At 44.3% G+C, this 26,721-nt stretch overlaps 1 protein-coding gene across 4 annotated transcripts in view; it reads left to right on the top strand.

The window, feature by feature from the left end:
• Positions 1-2,059: 2,059 nt before the first annotated feature.
• LOC141578200 (uncharacterized) overlaps positions 2,060-26,721 on the top strand; it is a 76,852-nt gene continuing 52,190 nt past the window's right edge. For all 4 annotated transcript variants that reach the window (XM_074367779.1, XM_074367774.1, XM_074367776.1 and 1 more), the window contains exon 1: positions 2,060-2,354. The gene's annotated coding sequence lies outside the window, so the exon portion shown is untranslated. The remainder of the gene's footprint in view (positions 2,355-26,721) is intronic.

Raw genomic sequence — 26,721 nt, 5'->3', positions numbered from 1 at the left:
TGAAAATGTGTAATGGTTAAGGATTGAGTTTCTATCCTCATCCACGTGTTTAAAGAATCTTCTGTATTGGCTATCTCTAACCAAATTAGTGGGAATGGGAGAGGGCGGGGAACAACTCACTAAGAATCTACTCATCTATAGTCCTTTTATCTTTTCATTTAGAAGGGTAAGCTACTGAATATCATATATATAGTGCGGTACATACAATGTGATAAATGCTGCACCTAACACACAAAGTCTACAATAGACCATAGATCTACAAAGGACTATGATCTATGGATCAGAACTAGCAGAGTTAACATCAGCCCAGTTCCTAGCAAACGTTGCTAACTTATGGCCATAGCTATCATTTCAGACCCAATACCCCCTTTATAAAAGCAAATATTCTGTAGACCCCCTTCCCTTCCAAATGAGGCACTCTATCTTCAACCATCATTTTTAAGTAAATTTAAATCAATTTAGAATAATGGAATATATGTTATTGGACATTCATAACTATACTATATTCCTATTCCTACACCCCACTTAATTATAATAAGGAAGTTAGGATCAGGGAAAGCAATATGAGAAATTATCCCACACGAGAAGTTCAGGAAAAATGAAAGAGCAAAGGCAGAGATGGACTCTAAGTAAGCTAATAGCAGACCAGTTTTATCTGTAGACGATCACAGATAAAGGGGGAAACATACTTAATTGAAGTATGTATAACATGCTAAGATAAATGACCATCTGTCAATGTTGACCAAGAATGAGGAAGTTTGATATTCTTGTGAATAAGCTATTTCTAAACGTACTTCTAAAACAATTCAGTGTGTTATGACACGAGTTAAGAGTGCCAATGAAGTGCCCTGGAAACCTTTCATGCCAGAGCCAGCCACATGTCCAAAGATGCGTTCAGTCTGTGGTGGGAAAGAAAAGTGGGCCGGCGGCTCCAGATGAGGGGAGCCGTGTAGCAACTTGGGGCAAGGACGCAGATGCCAAAGCTGGGCCTGTCCGACAGGGAGCTCAGGAGGGACTCAGCTGCTGCTTTGGGAGGTGGCAGGAGGTGGGGGGAGGGGATAGCCCGACCCTGGCGCCTGAAGCACCCCTCCCCTCCCTTCCTACTTGGGTCCCACACAGCGCCCCTCACCCCATCCTGCCTTGGCCTACCTGTGCCCCACATACACCCCGATGCTTCCCTCCCCGTTGCCTGACCCCGAGCCTCCCTGCCTGCCTTCGACCATCCCCAGTACCCCCATCCTGCCTTGACCTCCCTGCACCTGGGGCTCCATCCTGCTTCCCTGCTGGGCACTGGCCTTCTTGGACATGTGCGTCTCCTGGCAAGCTCTGGAGCCCTGAAGTACCTGAAATAACCGTAAGTTAAGGAAAAGAATACAGCTCAATGATAGAGAAAATCTCTATCATTTTATTCATCGAATAATGTTTTTTATGTTTAGACATAAAATATGCATATCTGTGCATATGCATGACTATATTTTGGGTTTTTATGTAATAAAATTACATATTAACATTTTATTTCTTTAAAACATTGAAGCATTTTGCAAAATGTTAGCATTTAAAAATCTTTCTTTTAAGAAATCAAATAATATACAAATGCTTGAAGTTTCTTTTTCACCTTTCCTTTATCCCATTCCCTTCTTTCCATCCAAAGATGTAACCGTTATCCTGAAGTCAGTGTTGTTTTACTTTCCCAGCTGGTTTTTTGTTGTTGTTGTTTTTTTTTTTTTTTTGGCAGTCCCGCGGCCTGGGGAGGGTGGGGCTCCGGCGAAAGGATGAGGGGCGGGTTCCCCTCCCGATCTCAGAGAAGCTCCCAAAAGGGCAGCGGCGTGCCCACCTGCCGCCACCTCAGGCGGCCGCGAACCATTCAAATCGCCCGCGCCAAGAGGTACCCGGCGCTCGCGATTGGCTGAGCCGGACCAGCGCCCCTGGGCGGGGCCGGCCCCCACGCAGCGGCCGCGGGTCCCGCCCCCAGGCAGCGGCCGCGGGTCCCGCCCCGCTGGTGCGCATGCGCGCAGTCCCCAGAGGAAAGAGTCTGCGCACACCCCCGCCCGGCCTCCGACTCGCGCCGCGGCTCCCTCGCCTGTCCGCGGAGGCTTGTCGGCTCGGCGAGACAGCAAGAGCTGCGGCCGGCAGGGGGCTGTGCGGACCCAAGGCGGCTGCGGTGGCGCCGGCCTGTGGAAAATGCCACCAGGCGGCGCTTCGGTTCGTTGCTCAAGTGACGGCCGTTCCCCGCCCCCCCACCCCTGAACCCCCTGCGACCGCCGGGGAAGAAGCCGCCCGCGCAGGGAGTACCGCACCGAGACGCTTCGGCGGGAACGAGGCCGACTGCCGGCTGTGCCGGTTGCGCCCCTGAGGTGAGCGCGGGCGGCGGCGGCGGCGGGGCGCGGGGCGCGGGAAGGACGGGGGTTGCGGCGGCTGCCACTCCGAGTCCCCGCGGCGGAGGGAGGCCGCGCGGGCCTCTGTGGGTCGGGGAGGGCCGCCGCCGGCAGTGTGGGCACCGGGGGCCACGGCGTTGGGCGCGTTGAGCACCCCGGAGTCCTGTCGCTCCCCAGCCCTCCCACAGCCCCAAAGCTGTGCCCTGCCGCTTGGGCGCTCCGGCGAAGGGTGCGGAAGCCTCCGTGGCCTCTTGGTCCGCCGCCGAGCCCGCCTCGCTCCCGGACTCTCGGTGTCGCCCGCGCCCTGCGGGGCCGGAGCGAGCTGGTGCCCATGCCTCCCGCCGTTCCCCCCATTGATCTGACTCCTTTATAATTTGGAAAAACTCCCATTCTCACAAGGGAAGTTCTTTTTGCATTATAGGAAATTATAACTCTCCTTTGACAATTTTGTTTTCTAGTAGTATTTTTGACGTGACAAAGGGATGATTTTATTCCTTGAAAAGGCTAAGCCAACCAAATGCATAGTGACATTTAGGTCCAAGGCGGAAAAAGATCAGTTTCTTCCTAGGACCGATTTTGCTGTGGACATGAAAAGCATAAAAGTAGCAAAGAGAAGCACCCTTTATTCCAGATCTTTATGGTGCTTAGTGGCTCGTTTGGCTAGCATAGGAGTTACAGAGAAATAGGAAAGACATCGCCTAATGTGTTCTGAAAGGTGGCTTTTTGTACAACTGTATACTCTGTCCTTCAAATTCTTTGAGGTTGCTTTTATGGAATATAAAATTGAGTGTGTAAATATGTATATTTATGTATAGTGTATATTTTGTAGCATAGAAATATGTGTATGTTGAATGGAATATATTCCATTCAATGTATCATAGTAACTAATGACCGTGGAGAGAATTCGTTTTCTCAAATAAAGATAGCCTATGAGTAGCTTTCTTTCTGGAATAAATAAAATAAGCTTTTCATCCTCAGTATTTTTGCTTTACCTTTGAAAATACTTCACCTTATTTATGCCACTAAGTGCAGGTTGATTGAAGATTACACAGATGTTACCAGCAGTGATAAAGACAGGTATCAGAAAGTCTTCACTGCCTTGTATTCATTCTAGGTTAGACAATTTGGTCCTTTTGCAGTTTATCAGTTCCAACCGCCTTTTCTCAAAAGTACTAAATTGACTTTCTCAGTGATGTGCTTGAGTATCCTGAGGGTGAAACGAACATTTCTTAGCCATTTTCCCATGGCAAGAATGTCCTGTAGGCGTTGCATTGGACAAATTACGGGGATTTCAGCTTTTCTTTATCTACTGTTCTATCTCCTTCTCAAATTTGAGGGACTTTTGCATGTCTTGGCTCAACAAGTGACAGGTGCATTGTCCAGCCATGTTTTCTGTCCCTTTAATTATGGAATTGTTGCTGTTGAAAAGAAATTTCACACACGCATGCAGTTCTTCCCAAATATATCACACCAATACCTCACTTATTCCATGATGAATAAAAATAGTGTATTCCAGGACTTGTGAATAGTAAATACTGTGACGTGCTCTCTAACAAACTTATTTAGTGAAACTGATGTGTTACGGACCCCCGGTGAAATTCCATGTGTGCTGTGTTCTACCTCTTTAGCTTTGAACTTTGCAGTCGTTATCGATGTATGTAAAGTTCCTACACTCAGAAAAGTGCACGTATTCATCCATTTTTAGGGGTAAACATGTAGCCAGCCACTGAAAGTAACATAAAACTAACAAATACAATCATTTACCGCAGGAATTTGGATTTGTTGAATGGTGTATGAGTATACTAGCGTAACTCCTGATGTTGCAAAGCACCGTAGGAACCAGCTTCTAGCAGGGAGAACTGCTCGTGCATTATCAGAGAACAGCTAATTTGAGCTGGAACGGTCAGTGGCAGCTTTGTGACATTTCTGGGAGAGTAGAACCCAAATGGCCACCTAGTTTGTGGGTCTGTAGAGACCACAGGGAGTTGAGAATTGTACTTAGAAACATGAGTGTGTCTTGTTCAGGAAAGTGAAGCGTTTGACCTAGCTCAAGGAAAGGAGCTACACAGGGAAATAGTGAAAACTGATGACTAGGGCAGGTTTCATTGTGGAGGCTCTTAAAAAAGAAATTTTCCTGAAAAAAAACCCAAAAACCTAAAGATCCACGGAAAGTCACTGAAGGTTTTTGAACAGGTGAGTGAAAAAGTTCTGGTATCTTTTACTAGCCCCCTTACCCTGCAGTGGGGGGTGACATAGGATCTGAGTGTCCTTGTGAGGGATCACAGCTGGCAGAGGAAGGCCAGTGTGTGAGGAGCTGTGGGTGCTCATCTGAGATGTCTTAGCAGTGACCAGAGGAGATGGGTGGTGTCGTCATTATGTGATGGTGAAACCATGGGACCTTCGCCGTAGTTCACACTCCCTCAGTGATTAGGCTGAGAGTTGAACCTCGGCTGCCAGATCCCAAAGCTCAGTTTCTGTTCTGTCTCATCATCCTACTCTTATCTCTGTGTGGTTGAGTGTCCTGGGTGGGAAAGCAGAAATACCTCCACTGCTCTCAGTTTCCCACATAACAGCCCACCACCTCCCCTCACCCCACCAGGTCAGTGACTCTGCCCCTCCAGGGGAGCGTGTTTAAAATGTGCACTTGAAAAACCTGCTACGTCACGGTTAGTACCTCAGGTTTCAGGTTCAAAGTGGGGACCGTGCCCCACAAGGCATGAAAATGAGAGGTCTCATTACCTTCTTTGTGAAGTCCTCTTGTAATTGGGAGCCGGTGGCATTAGGTGGACCAAGAAGGCTTGGGGCGATACAGCGTGCTAAGTTATCCGCCGTCATCTGGTTGAATGTGGAGTGTTGCTCAGTGTCGTGGAGCACTCCAAAAGGTGCTTCAGGAGGTCACCATTGGCTCTTGGCAGCTGGTCCAAAAGCCTACAGGCAGAAAAACGCACTTGTAAACAAAGCATGTCATTTTGCTTAGGAAGTGGAAATACAGAAACAGAGAACAGAGTACGTGATGGTAAACCATACCCCCAGTCCTCTCTCGCAGAGTTCTAAGCATGAATGCACACAAAATTGTTTCATTGATTTCAGTTTCTGGACGAGATACTAACTCCTGTGGTTGATTAAGTGTTTGAAAAATTAAGATCATAACAGCGAGAGATTGGTTCTCTTGCATCTCTGTTTTGACCAGTGGATTTCATCTGCGGCAGTTCCATGGCTTCAGCAGGTGTTAACTGGTCATGGAGTCCATATTAATAAGATTAGGATAAAAACAAGAATTCAGTAACAGCAGGAGTACCTGCATCTGTTTTTCAAGTGGCTTCTGTGGGTAGCAAATGCAGCCCTTTGACACTGGTCATTACTTTAGTAGACAAAGCTGTAAAGTATAAGCTGATATTTTCCTAAGAGGATGTTGGTTGTATTTTCGGGGTGTGACCATCATTACCTCTGGGTTGCAGTTATTTTTCCCTCCGCATTCCCTTCATCAAGGACGCTAATCCATTTGCCATGGAGACTGGCTGTAAAAATACTGCCTTCTGTATCTAAAGATAATCCTTCCGTAGATTAAGTAAGAAAGATATATGTTATTATGATAAATACACATTGGAGAAATAACAGAAAACATTAAGTTGAAAAATTCCATTCAGGCCTCACTTCCTTCACAACGGCCAGTGTGACACCCAGAGGGGAGGAGGACTCGGGGCTGTCAGGGGCTGGGGGCGGGGGGTGGGGGGATGTGCGTGCTCTGGATCCAGGGTTTTACTTTGAAGAAAGGAATGGTGTGAGCCTGCGTGGGAGTGATGGTTGCACGGCATCGTGAAGGCACCCAGTGCTCCTGAATTGCACAATTTCAGAGGGACAACGTCTATATTTTATTAAAAGAAACTTAAAAAAGCAAAATAAAGGATGCCATAACCGATATGAAACAAACAAAAGAAAGTGAAGAAAAACCAAACACAACTTTAGGGGAATGGAAGTCAAGGTCGGGTGCAGGAGGGGATTCCTGGTTTGATTTTGAAGAAGAAGGCGTGGGTCGGCGCAGAGGGGGCTCAGCCCCAGGGGCTGGTGACGCCTGGACTGGTTCTCCGTGGCCCAGCGGTCCAGCTGCAGGTGCAGCACCTTCCGGACCTTCGCAAGCAGCAGGAGCTGCGGGACCTTCAGGAGCAGCAGGAGCTGCGGGATCGTCAGGAGCTGCTGGAGCGGCAGGAGCGGCAGGACCTTCAGGAGCAGCGTTAGCTGCTGGAGCTGCAGAAGCGGCAGGAGCAGCAGGAGGGAGCTCGGGGTCTCCTGCTGGATCCTGATGGTCCTGGTTTTGGTTTCCGGCATCTTCCCCTGCCCTGGACCTGTGACTGTTGGAAGTGGAGAGAGCTTTCAGTCCTGTGGAGGTGCTGATGCTGTGAGAGGAAAACTTGACCCACGTGCCTCCCGTTCCGTGGGCCTCTTCAAGGACAGACATCTTCCCAGAGCTTTCCGGACAGCTCCCACCTAGCAGGTGCCCACAGGATGTGTTTTGTGACTGAGTTCTTCTAGACAGGTGGTCTGAGGCCAATCTTTGCTCTGGTGCCAGCAGCAGCCTCTGGGGACGCCTCCCTGTGTGGCCCAGCCCTCGGCCCTCCCTCACCTAGGCACATGCACCAGCCCCGCCCTTCTCACCTTGGGGCTCTGCCTCGGTGGGCTGGCGGTCCTCCACCTGACTCCCAGGGAGGTGCTCCAGGTCAGAGCCGGGTCTGCTGAGCTGCCTGTCACCCGCGGGCAGGACCCTGGTGTGACGCCTGGGCGGTTTCTGGGGAGGAGGCCGTCGTGGTGGCGGGGACCCCTCCGTGTGCAGACTCACCCGGAGCTGGTGCTGGCCCTGAGATGCGTGCAGTGGCCCCTCGCTCGGGGAGGCGGCATGGGTGTCCTCACGCAGTGGCTCCTGCGGTGTCCGGCTCTGCAATGACAGTGACCGGCAGCCGGCCCGGCGCGGAGGTCTCAGAGCCCTGCCCGGCCAGTACCATGCCTACTTCTGCCCGCTCGACCATCTGCTGCCAGATCAGACTGGGACCTTGGTCAGCTCAGACGGCCACCTGGGAGGGAAGAGACACAGCCAGAGGGCATGGGCTTCGACTCGGGCAGCAGTGCCCTGCCCGGCTGGCCGCAGCCCAGCCCGCCAGCTGGGACCCGGGGTGCGGACGTGACCGGCCCCCCAAGCCTCTGACCTGCTCGTGCTTGAGGCAGGCCCCCACCCCACCCCAACATGACTGCCCACCTCCAGCAGCGAGGAAGGGGATGTGGGGCTACCCGGGTGGGGTGTGAGTGGTGGCCCGGCCTGGGCGGGCCTGCCCCGGGCCTCCCTGGGTTACCTTTGGGTCTCTGTGGCTGAAAGGCCAGAGGCGCCTGGGGTGAGAGCTGACCCAGCGCCGGCACCGCTGGCCCAGCCCCTCGCCGCGGGCCTTCCGGGGGCCGCGGCCTCGGGGTGTTGGGACGCAGCAGAACATGTCTGAGTGGAGCCGAGTTTAGCAACCAAGTGAGCCGAGTAGGGGCTTCTCGACAGAGTGGGTGCCTGGTGACCTCAGTTCTAAGTTCTGTTGGGTCCTGCCGCCAGGGAAGTGAGGTCACTTCCTGGGGTCCCCTTCCCCAAGGCTCCTCCTTACACAAAGCTCCCCAAGGGCCTCTCTGGGCTGCTGACTGCTCACCTCCCAGCCCATGCCATGTGCGCACACAGTGACACCAACTCAGCCCCCCTCCCCAGAACCCTGCGGAGGCCTGGATGCAGCCAGGGCGCCAGCTCTGAGGACGCAGCTGGATTCGGACCCGGCCCCCCCTCGTCAGCAGTGCTGTCACCCTGGACAAGCCACCTGCCTCTCAGGGTCTCCCCAGTCCCCCATCGGCACACTGGGGATCATTCTGGCCCCTCCTTCCTGGGGAAGCCATCGTGTCTCCAGAGCCACGAACACCTAGCACACCTGTCAGCCCCGCGGGCTGGCGTCACAGGGAGCTCGTGCACAGACTCAGCAAAGGGAGGGCCCCACAGAGGGCTGGCGGAGTGCAGAGCACACCCCACACAGGCTGGGGTCTGCCCTGGGGTCCGGAGAAAGTCACTCCCCTTGCCGCCCGCTTCCCAGCCCCTTGTCGGGGCGGGGGGGGGAGGAGAAATTGAATATAACGGTGACTTCGTTCTGGCTGGCATACCACCTCCTGGGTCATTCTGTCATGTTTAGATTCAGGCCCAGTGTCTCATCTCGGCCTCTGGGGTGGGCTGCCCCACAGTGCTCTCTGCTTTTATGCCTTCTGGTCACGTGTCCTTGTGTGACCCCCACACCCTCCCCTGCAGGGTGGATGGACACTGGGACTGGGTTCTGACGTGCAGAGTGACGTGTGAAAATGGGCGTGACTTCCGCTTGTGCCCAGCTCCAGTGTTCCTTCGCCCTCTCTCTGTCTCTCAGCGCCTGTCTTGTCCCTCTCTCTCTCTCTCTCTCTCTCTCTCTCTCTCTCTCGGTTTCTCTCTCTCTCTCTCTCTCGGTTTCTCTGTTTCTCTCTCTCCCTCTGCCTCTCTGTGTTTCAGTCTCTGTCTCTTTTCCTGGATGTATGTGCGTGTACATTGACGTGCGTATCTGTAGAACAGTACAGATATCAAGTTTACAGCCTGATTACTTTTCAGAAACTAAACATACCATGGAACTAAGCAGTGCTCAGATCAGCAGTCAAAGTCCAGCGTGTTACAAACCCTCAGTTGGTCGTGCTGCCCCCACACATAAATCCCACAAGTCCCACAGCGGCGCCCACTGTCATTCCCCTTTTGCACTCCTTTACAGGCGACCGTGAACTCCCTCTCGGCCCATCCCCCGTGTGTCCTTGGGGTTAAGAGGGTGCTGCCTCCACCACTTCACCCATTACAGGAATCCCAGGAGACTAGAGGAGGCTCTCTGTACGACAGGCCCGAGAGGCATGAAGTCCTGTCCGTCAGGCCAAGGCTCTTCCTCTCTGGTCTGGCTGCTTCAGGGAAGCAGAGAGAAGCTCCCCAAAGACCAGGGCCGTCTCGGGGCTCCATTCTAGATAACTGATTAGTGCCCAGAGGTCTGAAAGGCACAAAGACAGCTCTCCATCCCTGGTTTGTTGAGGGATGCAGATGATGATGGGCTGTCCCAGAGGCCTGTGGCCAAGCAGACTTGAGTGAAAAAGACGATGTGGGGGTTCCTGGGGACAGTGAGAGCTGGGGGCTCCCAGGAGCATCTGAGGACCATGTGTCAATGGGGAGGAAGATGTAGCCGGCCACCTGTGGATCCATAGTTCTTGGGGCCTCTTCCTCCTCCCTCTCAGGAGCCCTCTCTGTGCAGCAACTCAGACGAATAAGACTAAACTGGTCTTAGAACATTTCCAAACAAAACTTATTTTTATTCCCAGTTTACATATATCACCGCAAGGTGCTGCTCCCACCCACCTCCCCAACCCTCTAACTCCCACCACCCCACCCCACCCTGGCCCTGATGGACCCCCCCGCCCCCTACGTCAGCCAGGATCAGCCCTGGGTGAGAAAGAGCCCCTAAGCTCCCGTGAGGGCCCCCTGGGGGGCTGGCACTGGAGGATTATTACTTGTTGCAGTGCCTCTTCCTCCTCCTCCTCCTCCTCACACTCCCTGCGACAAATGGGTCACACCTCCTCTTTTTTGGTTGTGAGGGTCGCACCAGCCCTGGAGTCGAGGCTGGTCTCCCAGAGACCCCGAGGTCAGGCTTGGTCTGGGGCCGCTTGTCATCAGACCCCTGGCCTGCACACAGAACCCGCTCCCTGGCCTTGGCAGCTGGTGCAGGAGCTGGGCTGAGGCTGATTCTATGAGGGGAGGGGGCAGGGGGCATGGGGGGCCCCCTGAGCTGCAGGGCAGAGAAATCTTAAGGGCCCTGGGGCAGAGCTGTGGGACTTCCCTCCCCAGGGCATCAGGCAGTACTGAGTAGCCAAGATAAAATCCAGGCTGGGGACCTCCTCCTTGGCCTCACTGGACCCATCCTCTGGCCCTGGTCCTGCATCCTCCTTAAGAGGAGAGGCCTCTCTGAGATTTGAGGTGTCCCTGGGCCCCAGAATTGGCAGTGTACCTTTGACCCTGGGGAGGAGAGAGGGGCTGTCCAGCCCAGGATGGAGGGAAACCCTCATGTCCTGGAGAGAGAAGACAGTGTTCTGACGTGTTTGGGCCACTCTGTGTTTCGGTGCAGCTTGAAAGTTCCTCAGACTCAATCTCTGGTGGGCTATCTTCGTTGCTGACCCCTAGCTGGGGGCCTCCTTCATCATGCCTCTGGACATCTTGTGTAACGTCAGACTGACGACTTGAGTCCAATCGGGGTGCACGGTGAGTGCTGGGCGCCCGCGCACGCAACTCCCCCTTCAGGGCCAGGAGTCGTTTCTGCGCCAGCGGACAGGAGGTGGGTGGTCGGCTTTTATGCCTTCTGGTCACGTGTCCTTGTGTGACCCCCACACCCTCCCCTGCAGGGTGGATGGACACTGGGACTGGGTTCTGAGGTGCAGAGTGACGTGTGAAAATGGGCGTGACTTCCGCTCGTGCCCAGCTCCAGTGTTCCTTCGCCTTCTCTCTGTCTCTCAGCGCCTGTCTTGTCTCTCTCTCTCTCTCTCTCTCTCTCTCTCTCTCTCTCTCTCTCTCTCTCTCTCTCGGTTTCTCTCTCTCCCTCTGCCTCTCTGTGTTTCAGTCTCTCTGTCTCTTTTCCTGGATGTATGTGCATATACATTGACGTGCGTATCTGCGTATCTACGTATTTATATTGTTAGGGCCCGGGGCAGGTCACTTCTGAAAATGCCTTGGTGACATACTGATTCTTTTCATGTTACTGAAGAAAAAACTTCTTTGCAAGTTGTGCGAGCACTTTGGTGGGGTCAGCTGTAAGGATCGGCACTGCCGGGGAAGGGCTGCGCCTGTGGCCCTTTGATGCGTCCTGCACACTGTTTCCCCGGAGAGGAACGTCTGTCCTCGTCCCTCCGGGGGATCTGCTGGGGCCTCTGCCTCCTCACGTTGTCACCAGGGCTGGCTGTCACCAGGCTAAAGACCTGCCAGCGTCGTGGTGACCAGTGCTGTCTCCACAGTGTGTCCATCTGCCCGTGTCCTCACCCGAGAGGTCGGGCACGTCTGACACACACTGGCCACCTGCTCTGCCTCCCGTTGGAACTGCCCGTGTGCGTTGTGTTTGTTTAGAGCACTGGGTTTCGAGAGGTTTTTGGACCCCGGGGATGTGTAGCCTTTCTCCAAGCTTGGGTTGTGAGGAACGCTTCTTCTGGGTCGTGGTTTGTCTTTCCGGCTATATTTCTTGGCTTTTGCTGCTTGCTTGATTTGCTTGGTTTTGCTTTTGCCCCAGGAAGAGCTAAGCATCTCCCTTCTGTCTTCGGGCTGTGGTGTCACAGGGGGAAGAGTGGTGCCTCCCCCGAGGTTATGCACAGAGTTACTGAAAGGGCTTCATTGTGTATGTCCCATCTATCCCACGTGGATTTCCCTTTAAATAATAAAAATGCTATTTCAAGTGAAAACAAAAGAAAACATCACCAGCCCCCGCTTAAACCATGTGGGCGGGCACACAAAGCCATCTTGTAGATGGTCTTACTGATAGTGCACCCCCAGTATAGGTAAAAACCCTGAGAGAGAAACAGGATTAGGGCTCGTTACAGGGGAGGGAGGACGTTGGTGTGCTTTAGATAGAAGCTTTTTGTTTGTGGAAGGAAGTAGGCTGAAACCAGTGGTGTTGGTCTCACAGCGTTGTGAATGCACTTAATGCTCCTGCTTTGTAGAATTTAAAATGGGAAAAGGATAAAGTGTATTATTATAAACTTAAAACTTAGATGATAGTGTAATAGAAAAGAACAAATCTAACTCCATATTTGATGTGTTTTTCTGGCTCTAACCATATGCCCCATTTTCTAGGCTTAGTCTTGCTAGCTCCGCACCTTTTGTAAAACAATGTTGCCTTTAGTCCTGGGAAAGAGGAGAGCCTATTGTGAAGGCTCTGAACTTTAAGGATATTAACAGTCATGTTTGAGTCCAGTCTTTGCAGAAGGTAGGCATTCGTTACACACCTGTTTTATCTGGTCTCTCTTCCTTTAACTGTTTTCTCTAATGTGGCACTGTTCGGAATATCCCCTGATGCTCTTCCACTCTGAGATTGATTTAAAATGGTTTAGCTTGTGCTGATTTAGCTGTGGCTTCCAGCACATGCAATTAAGAGGCAGCAGGCTGGTCACATAGATGTGACCAGGGGCATGGCACAGAGAAACGATCCTTTGCAAATCATAACCTGAAAACCAGGAAACTGTGCTGGCCTTCTTTGCTAATGGCATAGAGTTTGTGCAGAAGTATGCCATGGGTACCTCATGGGAAAGTGATGTTGATAAATTTTGTGACAAAGGTGACATCATTATAATAAAAATATTTTACAAGGGAGGGTAGACTTACACTTTAAAAAGTGGTTTTCCTGTCTCATCTGATGCTCACCGTGTTCTTAGACAGTAGATTCAGATCTCAGAGTTAAGTGACCAAGCCTGCCCTCTTTCCATACTTGTTAGCGTAAAGTTTTTGAGTAACTCACCCAAGGCCACCCTCTGTGAGGGCAGGCTGTTTGCGAGGAGAATGACAACATGGACTTTGGATCCAAGTAGACCCAAGTCCAAATCCCTGCTTATAATGCTCATTAGCATTATAATTGTGTAGTTTCTTAGTCTCCCTCAGCTTTAATTTCTTCATCTACAAGTTTGGAATACAATAGTTAACCTTCAGCGTTGTTTTGAGTTTGAAATTAAATAATACCCATGAAGTGCCTGTCCCCAGTGGGGTCTTAACAGTGTTGGCTCCCTTCTGCTAGTACAGGATGGAGCCAGCACTCATCCCCAGTCATGTGGCTAATCCCATTTCTCTTGTGAAGCATTTCCCAGAGGAGACAACCGGTACGTGCTATTTCTGCCTCGGCTGCAGAACTTTTCTTTTTTTTAATAGTGAGGTGTAGTTGATTTCCAATGTTAAATTTGTTTTAGGTGCACAGCATCGTGATTGTATACTTTTATAGATTATATTCCAGTTTAAGTGATTATAAAATGATGACTCTCTTTCCTTATCCTTGTAGCTTATTTATTTTATACGTAGTAGTTTGTATCTTTTAATCCCATACAGCGATCTTGCCACATCCCACTTCCTTCTCCCTTCTGGTAACCACTAGTTTGTTCTCTTTATCTGTGGGTCTGTTTCTGCTCTGTTACATAGATTTGTTTCTGTTATTTTTATTTTAGGTTCCACATATAAGTGGTAACATAAAGTATTTGTCTTTCTCTGCCTTATTTCACTAAGCACAATAACCCTCTAGGTTCATCCACTTTGTTGCAAATGTCAGAGTTTCATCCTTTTTATGGCTGAGTAATAGTCCATTATGTATCTGTATATATACTCAACACACACACATAAATATATATGTATATATCTCAGATATTTAATGGAGACTTAGGTTGTTTTCATGTGTTGGTCATTATGAATACTACTGCAGTGAACACACGGGTGCAGGTATCTCTTCTAGATAGCAATTTCCCTTCCTTTGGATAAACACCCAGAAGTGAAATTACTGGATCATATGGAAGTTCTACTTTTAATTTTGGGGGGATCTTCCATACTGTTTTCCATAGTGCCTGCACCAATTTACGTTTCCACCAACAGTGCACACGGGTTCTCTTTTCTCATCCTTGCCAACATGAGTTTTGCTTGTTTTGTTTTCATTTTTGATAAAAGTAATGCTAAATGGTGTGAGGTGATCTCATTATGGTTTTGATTTGCATTTCTCTAATAATTAGTGGTGGTAAGCACATATTCATATGCCTGTTGGTTATCTGTATGTCTTCTTTGAAAAGCCATCTACCCAGATCTTCTGCCCAGTTTTTATGTTTTGTGGGGTTTTTTTTGTTTTGTTTTGGATATTGAGTTGTATGAACTGTTGTGTGTATTTTGGATATTAACCCCTTTTTGGTCTTATCATTTGTGAATATATTCTCCCATTCTGAATCTTTTCATTTTGTTGATGGTTTACTTTGCTGTGCAAAAGCTTTCAAGTTTACTTAGGTCTCATTTGTTTTTGCTTTTATTTCCTTTGCCTTTGGAGACAGATGCAAAAAATACTGCTATGATTTATGTCAGAGAATGTTCTGCCTATGTTCTCTTCTAGGAGTTTAATTGTTTCAGGTCTTGCATTTAAGTCTTTAATCCATTTTGAGTTATTTTTGTACATGGTGTCAGGAAAGGTTCTAATTTAATTCTTTTACAGGCAGCTGACCGGTTTTCCCAACACCACTATGGAAGAGTGTTTCTCTCGTACATTTTCTCTCGGTTGTATATTCCTCCCTCCTTTGTTAAAGATTAACTGACCATAGGAAGGTGGGTTTATTTATGCTCTTTTATTGATCTGTTTTTGTGCAAGTACCATGCTGTTTTGTTTACTGTAGCTTTGCAGGACAGTCTGAAGTCAGGGAGCATCATACCTCCAGGTTTGTTCTCTTTTCCTAGTATTACTCTGGCAATCCAGGGTCTTCTGTGGTTTCGTATGAATTTTTGGATTATTTGTTTTAGTTCTGTGAAAAATATCATGGGTATTTTGATAGGGATTGCAATAAGTCTGTAGATTGCTTTGGGGAATATGGGCATTTTAGCAATATGAACAATTCTTCATGGGCTATCTTTCCATTTCTTTGTAGTATCTTCAGTTTCCTTCATTAATGTCTTATAGTTTTCAGTGTATAGGTCTTTACCTCATTAATTAAGTTTATTCCCAGATATTTTATCCTTTATGACGTGATTTTAAATCAGATTGTTTTTGCTTTCTGTTTCTTATAGCTCATTATGAGTGAATAGAAATGCATCAGATTTCTGTATATTAATCTTGTGTCACACAACTTTATGAAATCTGCCTGTTAGTTCCAATAACTTTTTGGTGGAGACTTGGATTTTCTCTATAATATCATCTGCAGGTACTGACAGTTTTACCTCTTCCCTTCAAATTTGAATGCTTTTTATTTCTTGTTCTTGTTGAATTGCTATGGCTAATGTTAAATAGAAGTGGCAAGAGTAGGCATCCTTGTCTTGTTCCTGATTTTAGAGGAAAGCCTTCCAGTTTTGACTGTTGAGTATGACGTAAGCCGTGAGTAATTATGGGTTTATTATAAATGGGTTTATTATGTTGAGATATGTTGCCTATATACAGCTCTGATGAGGGTCTTTATCCTGAATGGATGTTGAATTTTGCCAAATGCTTTTTCTGCATCTATTGAGAGGATCATATAATTTTTATTCTTCCTTTTGTTAATGTGGTGTATCACATTGATTGATTTGCAAATATTGAATGATGCTTGAGTCCCTAGAATCAATCCCACTTGGTCCTGCTGTATGATCTTTCATATATATATATATGTACCTGTGTGTGTGTGTGTGTGGGCTCAGTTTGCTAATATATTGTCAACCATTTTTTTTTTTTTTGCATCTATATTGATCAAAGATATTGGCCTGTAATTTTCTTTTCTGTAGTGTCTTTGTCTAGTTTCAGTATTAGGGTAATGGTGGCTTTTCAAAATGAATTTGGGAGTGTTCCTTCTCTTCAGTTTTTTGGAATAATTTGAGAAGGAAAGGTATTAGCTATTCTTTGTATGCTTGGTACAGTTCCCCTGTGAAACTGTCTGTTCCTGGACGTAATGTTTGCTGGGAGTTTACTACAGATTCAAGTTCACCACTGGTGATCAGTCTGTTGAGATTGTCTGTTTCTTCCTAATTCTGTCTTGGCAGTTGGTATGTTTCTAGAAATTTGTTCATTTACTCTGGGTTTTCCTATTTTTTTGGCATATAACTATTTGTAGTATTCTTCTATGATTTTCTTTTGTATTGGTGGTATTGGTTGTTATTTCTGTGGTATTGGTTGCTATTTCTACCTTTGATTTCTTCTTTTATTTGGGTCCTCTTTTCTTCTTAGTGAGCCTGGCTAAAGGTTTATCAATTTTGTTTATCTTTTCAAAGAACTTTTCAGAGCTCTTGGTTTCATGAATCTTTTCTCTTGTGTTTTGGGCTCTATTTTAGTTATGTTCTCTCTGATCTTTATAACTTCCTTCCTCCTGCTGACCTGGAGCTTTGTTCTACTTTCCTAATTCTTTAAGACTTTTTTGTTTCTTTCTTGAAGAAGACCTTTGTCACTATAAACCTCCTTCTTAGAACTGCTGTTGCTGCATCCAAAAGATTTTCATTTGTCTTGGGGTATTTTCTGATTTTCTCTTTGATTTCTTTATTGGCCCATTGGCTTTTTTAGTAGCTTGTTTGGTTTCCACATGTTTGTGCTTCTTCTATTTCTCTTCCTTTAATTGATTTCTAGTTTTAAACCATTGTGGTTGAAAAAAAATGCTTGATATAATTTGAATCCTCATAAATTTGCTGAGACTTCTTTTCTGGCCTTGCATGTAATCTGTCCTGGAGCCTGTTCCATGTGCACTTGAAAAGAATGTGAATTCTGCCGTTCTTGGATGGAATGTTTTATAGATATGTATTAAGTCTAACTGGTTACTGGTTATTTGAAACTGCTCTTTTCTTACTGATATTTCTGTCTGGATGGTCTGTCCACTGATGTAAATGGGATGTTAAAGTTCCACACTATTATTGTATTATTATCAGCTTCTCCCTTGGTGTCTGTTAATATTTGCTTCATATATTTAGGTGCTCCTGTATTGAGTACCTATATGTCAATGAGTATAATACCCTCTTTTTGTATTGATCCTTTTATCATTATATAATACCCTTCTCTATGTTTTGTTATAGAGTGTATTTTAAAGTCTATTGTTCTGATATGATTATTGCTACCCCATCCTTTTTTGTCATTTCCATGTGCACGAAATATCTTTTTCCATCCCCTCACTTTCAGTCTGTGTGTGTCTTTAACTCTGAAGTAAGTCCCTTGTAAGCAGCATATAGATGAATTTTTTTTTTTAAATCCAATCAGCCACCTTATATCTTTTGCTTGGAGCATTTAGTCCATTGATATTTAGAGTAATTATTGATAGATATATACTTACTGCCATTTAGGGCTGCTGCTGTTTCTTCATCCCCAGATGAGAAAACTGGTAAACAGTTATTTCTCGGCAACATCACAAAGTGTTTGGAAAAGGAGAGCAACCACAGAGTCACAGATATTAGCATTGATTTTCCCCCAGTTGGCCTGAAGCCTTGCTGCAGTCTGTGACAGAAATGTGTGTACTCCTGCTGAGTCCTATTGTGACTTTTGTTCCTAATTCAGACAGATGGGGATTATCATCAAATTCGAAATCCCCCAAAAAAGATTTGAATGTGTCACTAACTGGGAACACATGGAGAGGTGTTCAGACAGATAGACCCTTGTTCAGTTAGATGCTGTGTGACAAGGAGTGGGGAAACCGCGTAGAAGCAGGCCTTATCTGCCCAATTTGGTCCTTCTTAGTTCCGTACCTGCACTTAAGGATTGAGCCTTCTTACTGAGTGACTCTGTTCATCTTGGTTCCTCCATGAGGATGCAGGATGAAAAAAAGAAGGTCCTTCATTGATTGTTTGAAATTATAAAATATTAGAAAATGTGAGGTATACTGAAATCAACAGCTCAGGAGATGATTTCCATTGAAAAAATAGCTTGAAGGGGGAGGATATACCTCAATAGTAGAGGGCATGCTTAACATGCATGCATGAGGTCATGGGTTCAATCCCCAGTACTTCCATTAAATAAAAATAAATAAATAACACCCCCCCAAAAAAAGCAAACAAAAAATACATACACTGTGCCCTTATTATATCAGGTATTGGGGAGACAACATTAAACAAGGCAGACAGTTCCTAAGCTCATATACCTTAGTGTCAAACAAGAGGAAGGTAATTATTCAAGCTGTTTCAGTCTATTCACTATGTCAGTGTCAGTGATAGGGAAGAACCTTTGCAGTGGGAATCCATGGGGGTCATCTCCTGTGGACTTTGGGGAATCCAAGTTACTGGTCATGGCGGTCAGTGACCAAGTGGTGGTAACAATGTGGATCAGCTACAACTCTCATATGGTGTTTGTCAAATGAAAAATCATACGGCTACTTTGAAAACCAGTTGATGAGTTTCTCATGAAGTTAAACATAGAGTTGTCATTACAACCCTGCAATTTCACTAGTAGGTATTTACGCATGTAAAATGATAGTCTATGTTTACATAAAAACCTTTATTCATATGTTACAATGGCTTTGTTCATAATCTCCTAAATCTGAAAACAGCTCATATGTCCTTCAGGTGGTGAGCGAATAAACAAATTGTGGTACAGTAGGACACAACTCAGTAGTAATAGAGAACAAACGACGGATGCATGCAGCAAGGTGGCCAAATCTAAAATTATATGGTAACCATAACCCCTAATATATGAATAATTACCTTGGTATAAATGGTCTAAATGCATCAGTTAAATGATAGAGATGGTCAGAGTATATTTTAAAAAACACGTAACTCAACTGTATTCTTTTTAAAGAAGCTCACTTTAAATTCAGTGACATAGATAGGTTGAAAGTAAAAGGATAAAGAAGGTACACCATACAAACATTAATAACAAAAAAGTAGGAATAGCTATATGACTATCCAGTAATGTAGAGTTTAGAACAAAGAAAATGACTAAAACTGAAGAGGGATATTGCATATTGATAAAAGGATCAATCTACCAGAAAGACACAACTAACCTAATCATGTCCATGAAAAACAACAGAGCCTGAAAAATGTGAAAGGAAAATAGAGCTGAAAGGAGAAATAGGGATATCTACAGTTATGGCTGGGGACTGCAACACTCCTCTTTCAGCAAGTGATAGAAGTATTGGAAAATCAATGAGGATACAGCATATCTGGACAATTGAATGAACCAATAGAATCTCATTGTACACACACATATGTAAAACACTCCACACACAATAATACAGTACATACTTTGTTCAAGTGCTCGTGGACTGTTTGCCAAGACTGGCCATATCCTGGGCCATAAAACAGAAACATCAATGAATTTTTAATATTGAAATCATCGAGTGTGTCCTCTGACCTCAGTGAAATCAAATTAGAGATCAATAACCGACAATAGGAAAATCTCTAACTACTTGGAAATGCAGCAACACATGATCAAAGAGTGAGTCTAAAAGAAAACAAATTTTAAAGTATAGAACTAAACAGTGAATGAAAATGAAAATACAGCCTATCAAACCTATATAGAATGCAGCTAAAGAAGTACCAAGAGGGAAATTTATAGCAATACATGTTTACATTACAAGTGAGGAAAGATCTCAAAATATCAATCTTAAGTTTCTATTTCCAGAAACTTAAAAAGAAGCAGAAGAAGCAAGTAGAAGAAAGGAAACAATACATTCACTCTGAAATTGAAAATAAGAAAATCAATATAACAAAAGTTGATTCTTTGAAAAAACTCAATAAAATTAATATTCCTCTAGTAAGATTAATAAAAATAAAAGAGACACAAATCATCACTGTCAGAAATGAAATATATGTCACTACAGATTCTGCAGTCTTTAAAGAATAACAAAAGAATACTACGAACAAGTTTATCCTTATAAGTTTAGTAACTTAAAGAAACCGATTCCTCAAACACCACAACTACCAATGCTCAACCAAGATGAAATAGGTAATCTGAGTAGTTGTGTAATCATTAAGAAATGGGATTTGTAATTAAAAGTCTGTTGAAAATAAAATTAGCCATTTAACGGTGGTTTTTCTGGGGCGAGGGGGTCTCAGACACCAATGGTAATTTTTTCCACGTTGGTTAAGGAAATGGGGCTTTCAGTTTATCAAGTTTTGCACTGATGAGTGAATTTCATTCATAAACATAGTGATGGATGTCTAAGGAGATATGAAAACCATGATTTATATTTCCATTTACAGTAGCATAATTTCCTTTCCTGCTCTTAATTCTTTACACTAAGAAGAATGTGCTATTTTTAGTTTCATTTTTTTCACAGGTAATTTAGCAACTTTTCTCATCACCCACTGCTATGGTACCTTTTCTAATATTTTCTTTAGGCAGAATTAATTCCTTCCTTATCCGGATCTGCAGAGCACTGAATGCAGTGTGAGAATTGTTTACAGGACACCTGTAATTTCTTCAGAGGCCCCTGTGTTAAAGAAGTTGTGTTTTAGTCTGATGTCTTTGCAGCCCTCCTAATGGCCCAGTGTCTGGGACATAGCAGGCACTCCTTAATTCCTGTTGACTTGAAATCCAAGTCAGGGAAATTACTTTGAGAGTAGACCACTGAGAATAGAAGGTGGCATTGTCTCATGATTTTTCACCAAATTGGCTTGAGATTATCAACAGAGATACAATGAACACAGTTTTTCCCCCCAAAAGTAAATTGGGAGTGAAGGATACCAATCTCTATAACAATAAAAAAATTTTTGTTCTGAGAAATCAGTGAAAGATTCTGTAAGATTTTTCATCTCTGAGAAAAGATGAGTGGTTTTGGGGTAATTCTAACTGAGTTTATTATAAAATCTTACTCCTCTCTGTACAGAAAACCCGTTTTAATGTTGCTAAGACAGTATGTTTTATGGGCAGGAGAATGAGTGAATTATGAGTTTGGCCAGGGCTGGAAATGGAATTGTGGTATTCAGAGATCAATCTCACTGTATTTTTTTTTTTCATTTTTAATTTATTCTCTCTTAATCTAGGACTTTCTTTTTCTTTTTTCTTTTTTTTGCACTTTTTTTAAACATTTTTTATTGATTTATAATCATTTTACAAATTTTTTTTTCCGAATCTCACTGTATTGACTCATTTCCAGATACTTTGGGGGACTGTATGTAGACATGCACACAACTAAGTATTGGTTGTTTCTGTGTCATGCATTTAATTAATAAACAGGTTTAATTCAAGGAGCTAAATTGGCTTCAGTATCCCGACACTTCTGGCAGTGGGGTCTCTTTGGGATTGAATTATTTACTTATTGGCTCTTGACCACCTTCCACTTTAATGCCCAAAGGCAAATGATGGCTCCAGTGAGTGCTTGCTTTTCACTGGGGGCCCTTGAGGATGCCAGGAAGGAGATGTTGGGAGGGTCACATCAAAGACTGAAGGCATGTGTGCAATTAAAGAAATCCTCTTTAGTTATTCTGAGCCCCCCCTTGGAAAGGAGGGTCTTCCTTTTACTTCTCACTCTTCAAGGTAATTAACTCAATTCTATATTCTATATATAGACAAAGACTTGTAGAAGAAAAAAATAAATGTGACCTTTCTGAAGAATTTTTTCTCCTGAAATAAGTTTTTTGTCACTTACAAAGAGATGACAACTTAACTGCTGAGCTTTTCGTGTGTCTGGACGGGAAAAATGACTCAGCAGACCCTTGGCAAAACTGTGTATATGACTGCATATTTGTTTAACCTTTCTCACAGAAGAGTCAAGGAATGAAGCCGTGGTTCTGTATTGATTGCAACAGATAGCTATCAGCTTCTCAGTGTAAAGCCAAACAAGAGAGAGGGGAAATTGTACAGAAACTTGCTGGAGCCAGGTGTCCTTCTCCAGGAGGGCTCCGTGGAGAGCAGAGCCTGGGCGGCCTTCAAAGCAGTCTGGAAAGCAGTGCCGGGTCCATGGCACGGCAAAACTGGAGCAGAATGAGCAAGCCCCTGCTTCACAGGTCAGCCCCTCTGGGCACTGAGCTGGGTATAGGTTCCTGGGCCTCAGATCCTATGACCAGGGACAAGTGAAAAGACAATGAAGGAAGTCAAGTGGAATGACATTCCAAAGAAGCACAAAGAAAGTTCTCTGAGAGTGTAAGGGAAACCATTTTGTGGGTGGGGTAAGTGGGCAGTCTATGGAAGAGGTGACATTTGTACTGGGCCGTAGGCTTCTGATAGAGTGGTGAGAGACTCTCCAGGTGGAAAAGTCTCAGTGGGCCAAGGTGGTTGCACGTGGCATTGAGTCCTTAGGCACAGCCAGTGTTATTGGAGGCACATTTTGTAGCAAGATAAAAACTGCTGACCAATGTACTGCTTCCTTTGTGCTTAATGTAGGTTAACTCATTTCATCTTTCCAACTCCAGTGGGGCCACTGACAAGAAGGGGTACAAGGGAATTTCTTGGGGGGGGTGTTCTATATTTTAATTATAAAGATATCATTATTTGTCAAAACTCATTGATCTGTATGCTTGAAATCTCCATATTTTATTGCACGTAAGTTAACCTCAATATATAAAAATGAAAAAAAAAAATACAATGAGGGGAAAAAGAAGTAGAGCCAGGGTATCACCTTGGATAATTTTTTCGTTGTGTGTTTATTACACTTTTACAATGGCCAATGTAAACCTTCAAAATTACAATTTCTGTATTTCATTTATGGATGTTCAAGTATAAAAGCAAATGGCATTCTTGACATCTGAAAGAGTAATTCCAATTTAATCAGAATTGTGTGGTTGTGCTATTTGTATGGACATGAAAAAGGTTTTACCTTCCACCATCTACTTTTTTTGTGTCTTATTCTGTAGAATTTATTGTAGGAAAGGGAAAAAAATGCCTTCTTTCCTTTTTTTTGGCTGGTCTAGTAATTAATTTGCCACAGAACAGATTAACAGGAGAAAGCAAATTTAACTTCTTAACGCAAGGAGTCCTATAAAAATAGGAGACTCAAAAGTAGTTGGGTGATTGATGCTTATGTATCATTCTGAGCTAAGGAAAAGGGTAGAGGTCTTGGACTTCAAAGAAGAGGGGTCAGTTCATAGGACCATCAGAGGAGCAGATGTTTGGTAAACAGATGTTTTCCCTGCCATGCACGTATCTCTCAGATAAAGAAGTTACCCCTGGTAGTAGCTCTCTTCCTGGTACAGGGCCCCTTTTGAAGTTCCTTTAGGCAGTTAAGAGGGAGGTAAAAAGCTTTTCTGAGTCTGCTGGGTCTTGATTGCCTTCAGCTCAAAATATTGTACATGCCAAAGTGGCACTTTTGGGGGTGGGGCATATTCTGCTCCCTCCATTGCATAAAATCATTGACGAAAACAAAGTGACAAATTTTTCTTTCGAATCAGTTAATTCCTTCATCTATGTATACAACGATAAATACTAAGTATTCAATTATATTCCAGAATAAGATACACAAATTCTCTTCAACAAGGTTGCATTGTCAGTGAGGTGAACAGGCAAAAAAAAGAAAGTAATCAGAGCAAGTGATGTGATCAAATGAAAGGTGGTACGGTGAGTGAAGGAGTTAAAGACAGCACTAGACATTTTAGGGTCACCTGCCACACCATGTTGACTACTGTGAAATTTATTCCAAGGCCCCTGGCAAACCGTTGATGGGTTCTAGTGAGAGACTAAGATGATTTGGTGTGTGTTCAGAAAGATCTCTGCTGTCAGCATGTTGAAAAGGAATTGACTGAATCACAGCTGCAATCTGACAGTGAGAGTCAGGCAACTCTCCAAACCTAGATAACAGTGGTTTGCAACTAAGATTATAGCAGGTAGAGCTCAGAGAAAAGAAGGAAGATTTGATAAATATCTGTGTTGGAGCTTGTAAACTTCTCAGATACTTTATTTGAAAAAAAGGATGTAGATATTATTATTAGGGTTTCTTGGGCAAAAATTACTGAGTAGACTTAGTTTCTAGAAACTCTCAATAATGTCTTTTCTTTTCTTTTTTTTCTTTTTTTTTTTTTTTTTTTACATTTCAATGTTAATGGAAATTTGTAGGCCCAGACTGAAGGATGGGAATGTGGTACTGGAGTAATCCAGACACTGAAAGATGAGCCCAAAAGCTTAAGATTTTTAGACCTGATGTTTCAGTTTCACATTTTTATTTAATAATAAACTCAAAGCCTTGCTGGATGCTTCATAAATTTTAGCGGAAAAATCATGAATCGTTGGAAATTTTGCCTCTGAGGAAAAGTAAAGTAATGTTGCTTTGCTATACAAGAAGCTTTTTAAGGTGGTCTTCTCAATATTTCAGGACTCTATCTCTTTATAATGCAGTTAAGTAAAACTTCATGTTTGGGAAGACTTTTCCAGAGAGCAGTCCCATCATGTTTTATGTTTTTTGAAGATTTCTTTGAAATGCAAGATTTCAGCTTTTCTTTTACTTCAGTATTGCCTTTTCTCGCATATTGTCAAAATTTATGAACCTGAGCATTCATAATTTGTTCTCAAATAGTAACTGAGCAGACTTCATGCATGTTGCAACTTTGGAAATACTGTAAGTTAAATATAAGCCAGGTATGATACTTTCTTAAAATTTTTTTCCTTGGATAGGAAATTTCATGCTTTGTTTTAATTATTAATTTACTAGCTTTTACCAGATTTATAAATAGTATGTTGACTCTCAAGGTCTCACTAATAATTTATTTCTCAGTAGGTCCATTTTAGTCTGGACAGTTTCTCTATGCTAGTACTTTAAAACTCAGCTCAAATACATAACATTTTATAGAACATTTCTCAGATCTACATACTGAATTATTTCTCATTTTCTCTTTGATTATACATAATTCATTTGTATCCCTGGTGAAAAGCTTATTCACCTTTCTATTATTTTGCTTGTTAATTCAACAAACTGCATAAATATCTCCTATTTGTTTTGCTCTGAAATGGGCACGAGATGCATAATGCTGAGTGAAACAGTGCTCCTGCTTTCAGGCAGCTTACACCCTTAGCCATCACATTGCTGAAATCTTTCACTGTTTCAGCAAATAATAACTGAGTGCCTTCTATGTACCTGACTGTTGCAGGTACATCAGTGAAAAGAATATTGAAAGATAGTTGCCCTTATGAAGCTTACCTTCTAGCAGGAAGAGATAGTAAATGAACAGTAAACATAATAAACATATAAATTATAAGAAGTCAGATGGTGATAAGTGCTATGGAATAAAGAAAAGGTAAAACATGTTTCAAGGACTGGAACATACCTGGGAATTGGTCAGGACGAGAGGTGACTGGGATCCACCTCACTGGGGTGAGATTTGAACAAACACTTGAAGGATGTCAGAGAGTTGGAAAGTAGTTATCTGAGGGAAGAACATTCCAGGCAGAGGAACTATCTAATGCAAAGGCCCTACTGCTGGAACATATATCATAATAGCATTACAGCAGAAAAGTCAGTTTGTTTGGAGGAGAGCAAGAAAGAGAACACTAGAAAAAGAGCCTGCCAGCAAGATCAAAAGCTGTAGACCAGTATGTATCTGTTACTCCTGTAGGATCTTCCAAGTATGTCTCAATATCTATTATTCCTGTGTCTTACGCGGTGGTCAGCAAGGATTCTGTACCTTGTGCGGTGCTGTGTGTGTCTCCCTTTTCCCCTTTATCCTCTGTGCACTGTATAGAACCCCCCTCTTTTAAAACAACATGCTTGAATGAGTTTCCAAACTTTTCTCCGGTGCAGGATGGAATCTGAGGATATAAAGTCACCATTCTAATAGGGCACACCTTCTAGCTGAATCAGAGGAAATTAGTAGGAAGGGAATTAAATGTGCCTGAATCGTTTTTAGTAGCTCTCCAAGGGCGAAATAGGTGCCGGGCCTCGGGCTGAGCCTACTATTTTTGTTGTACTTTTCTTTTCTTTCTTTCTTTTTTTAAGTACCATAGTCTGGAGAAAGGCCCACCGCAAAGACCAGTGGCTTTCAATTAGTTACAAGATAGATGTTTGCTTTTTAAAGCCAATGGCTTTAGAGTGTTGCTCTCAGTCTGAGCCAGCAACAACAGAAAAGATATCAAGGATCTGGAAAGTAAGCAACTTGTTTTCTGGTCGGACTTGAAAAAAATTTTCCTGATTGATTGTGAGAATAAAGTCATCCCTGGAGTTTACGTCCTATTTAATAGAGCATCAGTTTCCCTGTAGGTACCAGAAGGAGACTGACTAACACGGATGCTCAAGGACCAAACCTCCAAGTATGTAATTCTTTCACTCTTACATTTAGCACTGCAGAGTAACGCACTGGAGGAAACCAAACTGACCTTCACCCCAAGCTCCGAGTCTGGCTCTGACAGCTGTCAGTTTATGCCTAAGGGTTGACCCACTATGCGTAAGGCTCTGACTTCCTCATGAGCCCTTCAACCCCCGACTTCTTCCTTCCCAGCATCCTGCAGTTCCTTCCCAAGGCCCTGACATTTCCCGTGAGGGTCACTGTATTTATTCAGTGCCAATAACTGAGGAATAAATTCTTACATGTTGGGTAGGATCTTCCCTATTGTTTTGCAAATGAACCAGCTGAAACAAAATTGTGATACTGTGTTGTTATGGTTAAGGTTAATAAGTGGCTGATTACGTCTAGAGGATACAATTGCAGACAAATTATTTAAAAGACCTATTTTGTTGATCTAACTAGGAAATGAGCAAAACATTTATGTGTGTGGTGTAT

The sequence above is a fragment of the Camelus bactrianus genome, chromosome 7 (genome assembly GCF_048773025.1).
Source record: "Camelus bactrianus isolate YW-2024 breed Bactrian camel chromosome 7, ASM4877302v1, whole genome shotgun sequence".
In the NCBI taxonomy this organism is placed as follows: Eukaryota; Metazoa; Chordata; class Mammalia; order Artiodactyla; family Camelidae; genus Camelus; species Camelus bactrianus.
Note: the sequence above shows the minus strand (reverse complement) of the source record. Positions and strands in the feature narration are given on the sequence as shown.